The following is a 13,375-nucleotide window of genomic DNA, read 5'->3' on the forward strand; positions in this document are numbered from 1 at the left end:
TGTGTGCTCAGTCAACGCTCCTAGAAATCAAAATCCAGTAACTTTATGTTATATTAATGGCCAGATTCTCTGCCTTCAAATAAAGTACATGGATTTATATTGGCTGAGGCTGTTTCTCATGCTGTTTTTCTGGATACTGCAGCCCTTCTGCTTACAGTAAAATAGACAGAAGATAAATAAAAAATTACAGAGATAAGATAGATAAATGAGATAAATTAAACAATAGATTAAAATAGACATATTAGACTATCACAGGACTGCTCCCTCCCACAGACTCCTCTCCATCCTCTCCCTAAGCTCATGCTGCTGCCTTCTTCATTTGCCTTTGGCAAGCTGCCACTGCCAACTCCTTCTTACTCCCTGGTTTCCAAATGCAGTGAGCCTGACTGGACACAAGCTGACTGCAGGACATCCAAAGCCTTTGCACTGAAATTCTCAGTTCCTTGATCTAGACACACATATGCAGGCTGGCAGTAAACAGAATCAGCTAAATCAGCTATACTGTATCACAAAATTTATTACTTGACTTCATGATACTGAAATACCAGATTTTCAAAGGTCACTGTTCATGTAAATCTTCATAATATTCAGCCAATTTACGTGAGAAGAATGTCTCCCTGTCTCCCATGGTTTGCATGTACACACTAACTTTTCCTTTTGGAGTTATACACCCAATTGGTACTTAGTAGTTTTACCTTTTGGCCTATGAAAATTTGCCTCAGAATGATATAGCATGATGTGGAAACAATTAAGATTGTCCACTCAATATCTACCAGAGGTTTTCCAGCATCTGATAATAAGCTGACATGATTGAATGCTTGCAAGAGACAATTAAGGACTTGCAATTTTGATGTGACATACTTGGATCTCAGGCTGAGAGTTTAGGAAATTCCCCACAGTAACACAAGAGACATTATGCTGTTCACATGACCTCTTGCAAAACTCATTTCTCTAATTGCATGCACTTTATAACTCAAAAAAAAAAAAAAGGCATTTAATTCTGGAAAGATGAAATGTCTGTTGTCCAAGTAGGAATTGTTAGTCCTAGTTCTAAGGTATTGTATTGAAGTGAGACAGATGCAGACACAAACTCCTGAAAAGCTATGCCAGAAAAAGCTGTTTCTCCTGCAATTCAGAATATGAGTGTGCTTGTGCACTGGTGTGAGACTTGTTTTGATTGGTCAGACATTCACTTATTCCACTAGATTGGTTCTGCAGGGGCCCAGAGGAGTTGTGTGTGGCAGTGACACGTGGAGCTCCTTGTGTCACTCCAAGGATGCTCCAAAAGCATCCTAAAAAGGATGCTTTTCAATTGCATATCTATGTTTTAAAGAAGGAGAGAGAGAAGATGCAGTGTTTTCTGTTTTCCCCTACTTTACATTACTTGTCAAAAGAGAAAAAATCTCACTTTGTCAAATCTATAAATTCTTTCCCCCTTAACTGTAAGGAAAGAAGATACAGAATTAGAAGAATTCTATGACCAACAAACCAAGTCTGAATTCTCTGTCTTTTCTATGTTAGACTCATCTCTCTCATCCATGAAGAGGGAGTGCCCTCAACTTTCAGAGAGGTACCAGCCTCATCTTGCTGACACACTCACGCTGCCCAGCCCCTCCAGAAACGGCTGCTGGTTGTTACAGATTTTAGTTTCCAATCACCACACTTCCCACTTGAGCTGCTAAAATGACCTTCCAACAGTATTAGTAACCAGCAGCTGGACATCAGAATAGTTTTAATTTTTCACTATACAAATCTTATACTTTTATCCACCACTGATGTATCTACCTCATTTATTTAACACCTAGCTTCTATGTTCAATTTCTCTTCCTTTGCTCATTTAAAAGGACTTCACTCCCCTACAGTGAATGTTTATATACTTAAAGATTTAAATTGGCTATATTAACTGAGCTAATTTCTGTTGGGTACCACCTATTTAATTTAACTCACACAGCTGTAAAATGAAACAACTCTGTATTTTAACTATGAAAATAAAAACAGAGCAAAAAAATCCACAAACTTTAAAACATAATGTTGGTTCAATTCCTTCAGTGTTATATAAACAGACAGAGTTTTTACTTATGGACTATGTGAAATTATAAGACTACTTACTAATGGATTTAAAAATTTTACTTCCATGCTAAAAACTTTCGGCCCAAATTCATATCAAAAATGACTTAACCCCTTTTTAGGTCTGCAGAGTGAGTGATTTTAACAACTTGAATCTCCAGACTTGAGAAGATATCTCTTCTCAGCACAGATATAGCTATGTGAGTTTTAGCAGTTGGTCTTTAGTGCTGTTTCAGTTGATGATTCACTTATTCTGTAGGTAGAAATAAGTATAGCTAATGAGATCACAGAAACATTCTGACAGCTTTGATGTGAATACAATCCCTATATTAAGAGCAGTGTGTGGAGGAGTAAAGGGTGGGATGTTCTCACTTGTAATTTGAAATAAATTTGGTGGATCTCAGCACAGTGCATAGCAGACTGATGTTCAGAAAAATCACCAGTCAAACTAAAATGGGCACCATTCTTAGCAACAGCAGCAAAAAGTAATGATTAAATGGGCACAGTAAGATCAAAACAGACTTGCCATGCATTTGCTGAAAGGAAAGTGTCTTGGGAAATTTGATGTCAATACCATCTGTACAATGAAACCATGGTCAAGCCAACGTCCTTAATGACAAATAATTTTAATTTCTAAAATATAAGTAAAAAATTTTCAGATGGCCTAAATCAGCCCTGCTCTATTGACTTCAGGAAAGCTGTGCTCTTCTACAGAAAGTTTTAAAAAAATATAAGCAGTTACCTACCACCTAAACATTTTATTTCTTTTTCTATGGCTATGCTAATTTAATGGTGTTTTTGTCTCAGAGGAAAACCTGTAAGAAGCTGTTATGGTTCTCCACCCATGAACTACTATGCTAATGCCAGTTTTCTGAGGTACACTGTATGCATCTTGCAGCTCACAGACACAGGAAGATTTTGGCACTGGTCATGCCAAGATCAGAAATTTTGTGACCCTTTTTTTGGAATAAAATTTAAAAATACCTTTTATGTAACCATTGTCATCCACCACAAAATAAGTGAACAGCACAGTGAAAACTCCTTCTCATATCTGAATGGAAAGGACACTAAAGTTAGAACAGAGCATTACAGTTTTACTCTTCACACTCTTCAAAAAACCCAATAACAGCATGAACATTTTAAAGTGATGCAAACATTTCATAAATTAATAGTATTAAAGTAAATTTCCTTTGGAGGAAGAAACCTTCTAAGCTCTCTCTGGAATGGCAGGAATGGGAATATGTCTGAAGACACCTTGGGCAAATGAAACAGACACACTGATCAGCCCCAGACAAGATGCTGCTACCCTCATCTCCCTCTTCCTTGCATTTGGATCCACTTTGATAGCACGGCATCTAAAAGCCATTACCAGAGTCCACACCATGACAAAACTTGCAGTTTTGTTATCTTCCTCTCATGCTCTGTCTTTTCCTCAGAACACTCCGATTACCTATTATTCTAAATATAGGAACATTTCAACTGCCACTGAATTGCACAAAAATATAGTGACACTGGACTGAACTCACCCTTGATAGCAGACCTAACCTGCATTTGTGATTGAAAAGAAGAAGAAAAAAATAAATGGCAAAGCCTGCAGCTATATGGAAGTATGAACCTAAATCTTGCTTTGTAAAATCACTTAGGAAGCACAAGTTGTTTATTAAGCTAAGGTTCCATAAAGACAATCCTTAATTTACATCTATTAAATTTTTAGGTGTCTAACAAAAAGGAGCATGCAAATGCAAAAGCTGAACAAAAGCATTAATTTCTTCCCCATGATCCCACCTGCTTGTTACTCTGAAAGGAGTTCTAATGTTAAAAAGCTGCACACAGCCTCCCACTAATTAGACTCAGTTTCACAGTCAGTCTTTATTTCCTTGTATCACCAGAGGCCAAAGGATTGAAGGTAGCCTAATTCAATGTGAGGGGAATTCCTCAGAGCACAAAACAGACAATAATTACAGAATACTGGCTTCAACTAGGTCTACACATTGTCTACATACACCTCATGCATTTGTTGTGAAGGACAGATGACAGAGTGAGGAGTTGTATGCCATATTATCAAATGTGAGTGAATACAGTGCTGCATTTCACAAAACCACTGTGAAATTACTTTCCTTCACTCTTCTCTCCACTCCGCTATTTTAGTTTTTTCTTGTTTTGTTATATAAAGTATGCACTTTGCTAGATCTATAGCTCTGTATAATTGCAGGAATAATCTCATGAGTGATTTCCCAATCATACTGGCAGTAAGCCAGAAAAAGCACTACAGCAAACATTATGGTTTTAACTTCCTTACTTATTTTTACAAAACCCACATTCTTATGGCCCAAATCTGTAAGGCTACAAGAATCTGAGAATTTCCTCTTAATGAAATTGCTAAAGAAGCATAGATTTATCTAATGCCATCAACTATTGTTAACAAAGAATCCTAACTGTACTGAGCAAGCTCGTTTGTCAAGAAATAGGAGGAACCAGATAATTAATAATACTAAAATATAATAGAACACTGTATTTTGATATTAGCATGAAAGGCAAGACTATATTCTGAGAATTTCTCAAGTAATCTGGTACAGATTATTTAGACATAAGAAGTCTAGTGCATTAAAACCTTACATCTGGAAACAGGACAAATAGATTAGTGGACACTAAAATATTTCTATGAAGGTAGAGTCCAGTATTTTTCCAGGCATATACATTTCACAGAATTCAAATCAGTAATTTGTTATTTTTAAATTCAATTTGTTGCTGTTAACCATATGTCTCAAAAGAAAAACCCTGTAACTTTCATATATGAGTCCTATAGTGCAAATTTCATCATAAAGCCTGATGGATGGGTGGATAGTTAAACTGTAGTTCAGTGAATTCGAGTTAGTTGAAGTTAAATCATATAGACAGAGTGAGTCTTGAAATGAAGGTATTCACAAGCTTATCTATTATAAGTAGAGCAAATTTTCCAAATCAATGAAGTTTATATAAAAATTAGAAACCCAAAAATCTCTATCAGCAGTGAATGATGAACAATGATACTAATTCTGGTGGCAGCCATGGTAAGAAGTTGTTCCCATAGTGCAGGTGCAGATACAAGCTGCATCATGCTAACTTTTTATAAATACAGATGAATTGGACAGTAAATGCTGAGCAACAAGAACACAGCACCACAGCAGACAAAGTACAGGAAGCTACCAATCTAGAGAACAATGCCTCTCTGTGCACCAGAAGTTTGCACATCAAACAAAAACATTCCATGTACCATGAAATGAAAAGCTGTAAAGAGACCTTGTGAACAAGTCACCTATAAAGACATCAATGACAAATTTATTGAAAACATAAAAGATGGTCTGGGAGGAAAATCTGTATGGGACAAAAAAAAACCCCAGGAGGCAACTTCACACTAACAAAAAAACCCTCTGTATTTTCAAATGCAGTCTATTATATTTGGTAAGGTAGGGGCAAATTTTTTCCAAGAACAAACAATCAGATGTTTGATAGAGAGACACAATACAGTAACTGAATTACAAATAAAGGTTAGTATAGCTAAAAGTTAATATAGCTAATTAAATAATTTCCAGCATTATTATTACATGCAGTCTTCAAACTATTTTTTTCCATAAATCTCACTATATCACAAACATTTTCATATTTCTCTATATAGTTGCATGGGTTACATATAAATCAATATATATTTCTGAAGTCAATTACAACAGAGAAATAAGTGGGTCAGTAAGTGTTAGATTGCAAAGACATAATTTAAAACCTGAAATCCTCCATGTGCAAAATAGTTAATAGTCATGCTATTATACCTTCTTCTGCTTTAGTTTCTTCTGTTTATATGCCTTAACACTTATTCAGCTGCATCAATAACATGACTTAATTTCTATTCCCTAAAAGTCAAGTACATACCAGTTGCACTTGGAGCTAACTTGTTGACAAAAATAACTTTTGCCATATGAATAGCCATCATTCAGAAGCTGGAATGATCACCACTACCATTAAAAAATGTAAAAAGATAATTATTTTTCATAATTCTCTATATAACATAAATAGAAAAATCTAGAAGGAAAAAGTGAGCTTCCAGTTACTTCAGTCAATCACTTATTAATACAAAACTTCCTTAAATATATCTTAATTTGAAATATACTTATATGTAGTATATTAAATATTCAGAAATTTATTTTATTTATCCATAACAGTATCTATATATAAAAATATAGCAACTGATTCCCTGAATGCTTACTGCCTTAGCTTCTACTGACTTTGGCTTTTTGGGAAATCACCACAGCTGGAAATCAGGTCAATATCTCCAATGTATAACCTCGTGAAACAAATATATCCCCCTAGAAGAAACAGGCATTGGCTCAGGGCAGGAAGAAATGTTTTCTCTACTTCACTCGCAAGCCCTTTACTCCCAAATACAAATTGAATAGGTTTTTTTACAGTTAAAGAAATACATGAGCCTACTGAGGTTTTATTGACCCAGTAGGCTCTAAAAAAATCTCTGATGCTTTCTTGGCACTTGCTATCACATGTGACCTTTATTTTCTAAGAAGGATTATCATTACCGCCTTGCATTCTACAGTTCCCTACAGGATATCACCAGCCATATGTCAGCCTTGCTCAGGGAGTTCTCATATACAACTCAAACAATTTTACACCTATTTCTAGTGCTCATTGAAAATTATGCCCATTTCTTTTTGTATTAATTCCTTCTGTTTCAAATGAATGTGGACTTCTAACATGCAGTTCAACACACAATAACTTATATAAAATACAGAGACCTACCAGTATCAGTAATTTAAGAGCACTTAATTTTCATTAACTCAGACACATGAAGCCAGATTTGTGAATCAAGACAGTAGAAGATAATATTTTTAAAGACCTTTCTAGCCTTGCAACTAATCATTTGATCATATGCTATTTTGTGTGATGTTCCTATGATAATGCACTGAACCATGAAGCTTTGTTTTTCCCTTATACCCTCCACTTTGCTCATTAATTCACCTTCACAGTCTATAATACTGTCTCATAAGCCATGACAAAGACTCATATTCTTTATATTTATTTCAGTAATCTTCACTCCCATGATGTGAGAAATTTTCACTCCTGAGTATCCCATGATTTTGCAATGTTGGAAATAAGAAGAGCTGTGGGTCAAAAAAAAAAATAGTAAGAAGAAATAAAAGAGATGTATATATGAAAGAGAAATAAGTAATCCATTCAAGTGGTTTGGATCTCAAATTGTAAGACATCTATGTGCAGACCAGGAAGAGAAACAAAAGTAATTGGATTATTTTGCTACTCAATTATGCTATATTCCAAGATGGTGCCTGTTATCATATCTAGGTTGAAATGCATGGCTATATTTTCATTGGTTTGGTTTGGTTTGTTTTTTTGACCTGTGATGAGGGAGTTGTGAATTAAAGAAATGAGGTATTATTAAGAACTGTAAAAGTTCTAAACTTAGTACATTCAGTAGTTTTAGCAGTACTGATCATTTTCCTAAACAGTGTTATTTGTTTCCTGGCAAATGGAAACTTGAGAAGAGTCTTCCATAATAGTGGCATGTCCTTCCACAGGGAATTTAGATTATAGGAGATTGTAAGTACGTTTGATCAGTAACGTAATGGCATAGCTTCACGTGAAAACTACCTGGGATGGCAACAGGAAGAGTGAGGAGGAATGGTCATTTGAGTCTGAAAGTTATTGTCACAACATAGGCAGTGTAGTGCACAGTATAGGCCAGGCAATGCAGTCCACACCTTTAATCAGAAGTAGAGCTGGCCACAATCCTCATATGCCTTAGGGAACACACAATACCTACAGATTTATCCTGAATATTTTAGACACTGTGGGAAATGTAAAACATGAACCTCTTGTATTTCAACTGGAATTCTGCTCCAAGTTTCACTTGTGAAAATGTCCTCTTGGAGTACATTAAAATACAATATAAGGAAAATAAGATGGATGTAAAATACTAATGCTTATCATATTTCCATTGCTCTAATTATTTTCTTCCAAATAAATAATTTTAGTATTTAAAGGACATCCTATAATCCAACATATGTTTACATATTGAGAGGCATTTCTGTTGTCTTTTAAATACAACTATAATAGCTATAAATTTTTAATTTAAAATGATATTATGTTAAAAATTCAAATACACCGAAATATTTCAGAATTCCCTGCTTTCACATTTCATTATAATTCAAATACAGTCCAAGTTTTCTAGAGATTTTTAAATCATATTGAGGGACATGGATGCAGTGGCAAATGATGCCTCTGAAAAGGAAGAAAACCCAAGGGAAAAGTTTTAACCATAAATATAGGATGTCTTGAGGACCAGGATAAAGTTTTACTATTCTCTAATGCTATTAAGTGAGAGTTCAAGAGAATTTAATCCCACAATCACATCAGTGAAATGTGCCAGCAGAAGCAGTGAGCCAGCCCCCGAGTAGAAAGCAGATTCACCTTTCTGCAGATGAACAGTAAAAAGAAGATGTCATCATCTACTGGCTGCAAGAATTTATACTATCTTCCAAAATACCTTCACCTGCTGATGGCAGGTCAGTTCCTTAAGGACCAACTGAGCAGTTTCAGCCAGTTCTTCACATTCTGGAATAACAACTGGAATAACATTCCTCTTGAATGTCACATAAGGTGACACAAAAGTGTTTCAAATATTTTAAAATATATTTGCTTTAGCTTTCTGCTTTTGACATTTGGACTTCTGTACTTCTGCTATTTTTGCCCTCCCCCTTTGGTCACACAGTAATTAGTTTCTTCCTGCTTCTAAATATGAGAAGATAAAGAGTACCAGCAACTACTAATTCTGAAGTTTTTAACATTTCTCACCTAAGAATAGAAGCTGTTACTAAAATAGCTGTTGCTTTGAAATTTAGTCAGTTAGAAAATCTTATGCGGAAGGACTATTTTACAAGAAGTTAAGAATATGTGAATTTATGATTGCAAGGCTACTGTTTCAGGTTTTTCAAGCATCAATCTTTAAGCATAATACATTCATGGTCAATCTGATCCTTTGGAGCACATTAAAGTCTAAATATTGACAACACTTTTCATACTTCATATCCAGGATTTTGAGGACTATACAATCTGGATTACAAAGTCACAAACCTGCAAAGTACTGACCTATTATTTTCAATTGCTGTTTTGTACATAAAACCTGCAGAACCTTCAAGCATTGTATCTGCTTTTCTGACAATGCATTGGTTCTCATCCTTTTCCTGGGGAAAAGCTCCAAGGAAATTTTGCTGATGCAGATGTCAAACTGTGAGAGGACAAAGGTTCAGCAGATCCAATTCATTACCCAACATGAGTGTGAAATTTTGAAAATAAATGCTATTTATACATCATCCTTTGATGGTTTATAACAGTCATTATTTAGAATGTTTGCCTTGTCTTCCCTCAAAAAATGTTAGTTGTCTAAGACTTTGAGATGCATTCTAGAATTTGACCCAAAATAACACAATTACTAAGGCACTTCTATTTATCTCCTAAGTGATGGAAGGTATAGCTCAACCTATGGGCTTTCTGAGACATATTTGAAAAGATTTGTGCTGTTGTAAATTGTAGATGGGCCGAGTCATTCAGAAAGCAGATTAGTTTTACATAAGCCCATTGCTGTTCAAAAGATAGGAAAATTTTCAAATTTATCACCTTGCAATACCCCAAGTTACACCAGCTGAAGAAGAAAAAGTTACTTTCTGCTGTTAAGACTTATATAAAGGAATTGTTGCTAAAGTACATATAATGTACCTGCTTCTTTGCATTTAAATGTCTTTAATTCCAATTTCTGCTTTCATCGGAATAAAACATGTTTAAACACAGACATTTTTTAAAGCCAAGCCACCCATGAAAAAAAAATGGCAATATCATAACAAGTATATTTAGTGCATTGTATTTTAAATGCTATAGGTTTGTGCAATTTATGTTCAATACTAGAGAGTAAGTTTTGTTGAACCCAGAGAACCTGCACACCTACCATATGAGATGGAAAGGGAAAATAAATAGATTACTGCTGTAATAAATCCCTGCATTATCATGGCAAGCTGCAGTGGGTTGACCCTGGCTGGATACCAGCTGTTCCTGACACCTGCCTATCACTCCCCTCCTCAGCTGGGCAGGTGGGTCTGCTCCACTGCAGGCTACAGGGAAATCTCTGCCCAGGTGCCTGGAGCACCTCCTCCTTCTCATTCTTCACTGACCTCGGTGTCTGCTGAGCTTGTTCTTTCATGTATTCTCTCTTGTCACTGCTGCTGCCTGTTGTGCAGGTGGATTTTTTAATCCCTTTCTTAAAACTGTTATCTCAGAGGCACTACCGCCGTGGCTGAGGGGTCAGTGGTGGGTCCATCCTGGAGCCTGACAGCATCAGCTCCATCAGACACAGTGGGAGGCTCTGGCAGCTTCCCACAGAAACCACCCTGTAACCCTTCAACTACCGAAACCTCGCTGTGCAACCCCAAAATACAAGTTCTTCTAATTTTATTCAGAGGATAACGGTATGGGTAATTAGATAATATAAACACCATATATGCCATTTGTGCTTCCTCAAGCATTATGAAAACCTATATATTTCAAGCAGAGGTTTGTAGAATATTAATTTCAATCAATACACAATAGCTCTCTTCTGCAGTGCAACAAAGCAATACCAGAATGTATTTTAAAAAATATTTCTGTAAATATAAGACTGACAGTGATACTACCCATACCCAGACATATGATTTGAGTAATTTTACATAGTAGCCAAAAAAGTTCCTGGTATGACTATTTGGCAAACACTATTAAAAAAAAAACAAAACAAACAAACCAACCCCCCCCCCCCACACACACACACACAAAAACCCCCCATCAAAACAGGAAAACCAAAACCAACCAACCAACCAAAAATACCCACCAAATAATAAAAAATCTGAAGCTCTAAGACATACAAAAATAAATGAGCAGAATTCCACCCTGCAGGTGGTATACAGATTAGAGATAGGAATTCTCACAGACAAGTGGCAGTAATAGAACAAATATCTATAGTAACACATTAGTTTTGACTCTTTTTTTCCTACAGGGAAGAGAACAAAAGACTAAATATCAATTCAGACAGGTCTACTTCCATGATGCTTTCACATTTATTTTGAAAATTTAGTTTCTATCTTTTCCATTTTGCCTTTAAATTAATACCAACCAATGAAAATTAATTCTAATTTAGCTCATCACCCTCATTACAAGTTCTCCAACTGTATTGCACCAACACACCAAAAACTTTCTTAAAACACCTCTCAGCAGTCTCTAAAACATGGCAGTCATCACTGCCCAGTAATTTCTAATAGTATTATTAGAAAAGAGAGTAACATTATACCATTATGCGTACTAAAAACTGCTCTTCAGTAAAATGGTTTTCTACACATACATATTTTCTATTTGAAAATGCTAAAAAGAAAACAGATTATTCTTTGGAGGAAAACTATGTTCTTCTTTGATTTATAGAGATTATCCTTATTTGAGGGGAAAGAAAGATAATTTTTAAAAATCCTGATATTCTTTTAATATCATTGTTTCTAATTTTGTTAGGATTGGCTTTTTTATTTAACTTGAAAGTTTTTTTAAGATCTGGATGGTTATGGAAGGCAAAACACAAAATAATTCTCACTTAATAGCATACTTGCACGTAGGATAAATTCTCAAAAAGTGCTATTACAAGGAAAAAATAAAAATCCAAACTGATTATTAACCTTCAAAAGGTTTCAAAATCTATTTAGCTATATGAAAAATGAAAATGTAAAATTTCCATTCCAGTACTGGTAGCCATCAAAATTCCCTTATCATAATCATGACTGCACAAAAAAGGCAACAAAGTGAAAAATCAGGTTGAAAAATGTTCTGAACCCTAAATTTCTCTCATGATTTGGTATTCCTCTATATAAATACAAAATACAGGACTGTGCTCCCATCAGCACACACTAATGTTCTAATAAAAAGTTCCATGCTTATTGCACCCCAAATCCCTTGGAATGCACGCAGACTTCTCTGACTGTAAATGATTAATGCTTAGCTCTACTTTATACATTAAGCACAAACAAATGACTGCAAGACTGACACAGATGAGTCACAGTAAATTCATTCCCTATAATTTGTGTCTGCTATCAGTGGAGAACCTACAGTTTCAAACTTAAAAGTCATTTTGAGATCTGTCATAAACACTGATAACCATTCACCCATTTATACACTTTTTTTTCTTATAAAACCTTGTGTGAATATATGAAAAGTCATAAATGAACAGGCAAGAACAAAGTTTGGGAAAAAGGTAATAGCAGGACTTAAGAGACGCACAGTATTAATGAATGAAAGAATGGAAGGAAAGCAATTTTCAGTTTACCTGTCCTCAGTAATTCATGACACTGTTAATTGTCCTTTGTGTCAAAGTGATGTGTATTTATTTTGCCAAAAGGTATGCTGTGTCTTAGGATATGTCCATATTAACAATCTTCATTGCACATTCTTTTTTTTATGGCAACCTGTGCATGTTGAGGGAGGAAAAAAAAGCATTTCCTGTTATGGTGTGTCTCATACCGACAGAGCATAAGATTATCGTGTGCTATAGAATCTTGTTAAAAAGATGTGTGCTTTAAAAATCTTGTTAATATTTATGAAATAAAAACACCTTTAAAGTGCAAGCAGTTGAAATTTCTTAGGCAGAACACCTAAAATATACAATCTATAAACAAAGATAATGAAAGAGAATTCATCTGGTTTTGACTTGGAGTTATATTCTGTTCTGCTTCTCTTAATTGACAATAATTTCAATAATTATGTGGAACCTGTTCTTGAGACACCACAAAGTGGGTAGTCTATTCTACAGTCATTATCCCATTTACCAGACAAATATTTGCCAATTTACACCAGAACTCAATGACAATGAAAAATCATTATCCTTTTCTGAACTGCATACATTGAAATGCAGTTATTTTATTGTGGGTTGGGTTTTTCCAATGTTTATAGCATTTTATAGCACTTGGCAGGAGCTCAACATTTAAGGCCAAATATACAATGCTAGGGAGCACCTGGGAACTTGGAAATTCTTTGCGCACAAGCTCTCTCTGACAATAGAGCTACTTCCTGACAGGAATTAAATGCCAGGTATCATCACCATTACATACATAAATCTTCCCTACTAGCTGCAGATCTGAACAGTTGTTTTTTTTTTATCCCCTAGGACAAGCTTTTCATCATACTGATTCCACTGCAGTTTTATATATGTGTGACAGTCATTAATGGTTACTCAACTATTTTGTTGATCTGG

At 35.2% G+C, this 13,375-nt stretch overlaps 1 protein-coding gene across 9 annotated transcripts in view; it reads right to left on the reverse strand.

Annotated features, from left to right (window-relative positions):
* The window catches only part of LRRC4C (leucine rich repeat containing 4C), a 485,253-nt gene that overhangs the window by 191,383 nt on the left and 280,495 nt on the right, over positions 1-13,375 (reverse strand). For 2 of the 9 annotated variants that reach the window (XM_038137118.1, XM_038137115.1), the window contains exon 3: positions 12,452-12,590. The exons of the other annotated variants lie outside the window; for them this stretch is intronic. The gene's annotated coding sequence lies outside the window, so the exon portion shown is untranslated. The remainder of the gene's footprint in view (positions 1-12,451; positions 12,591-13,375) is intronic. 9 annotated transcript variants of the gene reach the window in all.

This window comes from Motacilla alba, chromosome 5 (genome assembly GCF_015832195.1).
Source record: "Motacilla alba alba isolate MOTALB_02 chromosome 5, Motacilla_alba_V1.0_pri, whole genome shotgun sequence".
Taxonomy (NCBI): domain Eukaryota; kingdom Metazoa; phylum Chordata; class Aves; order Passeriformes; family Motacillidae; genus Motacilla; species Motacilla alba.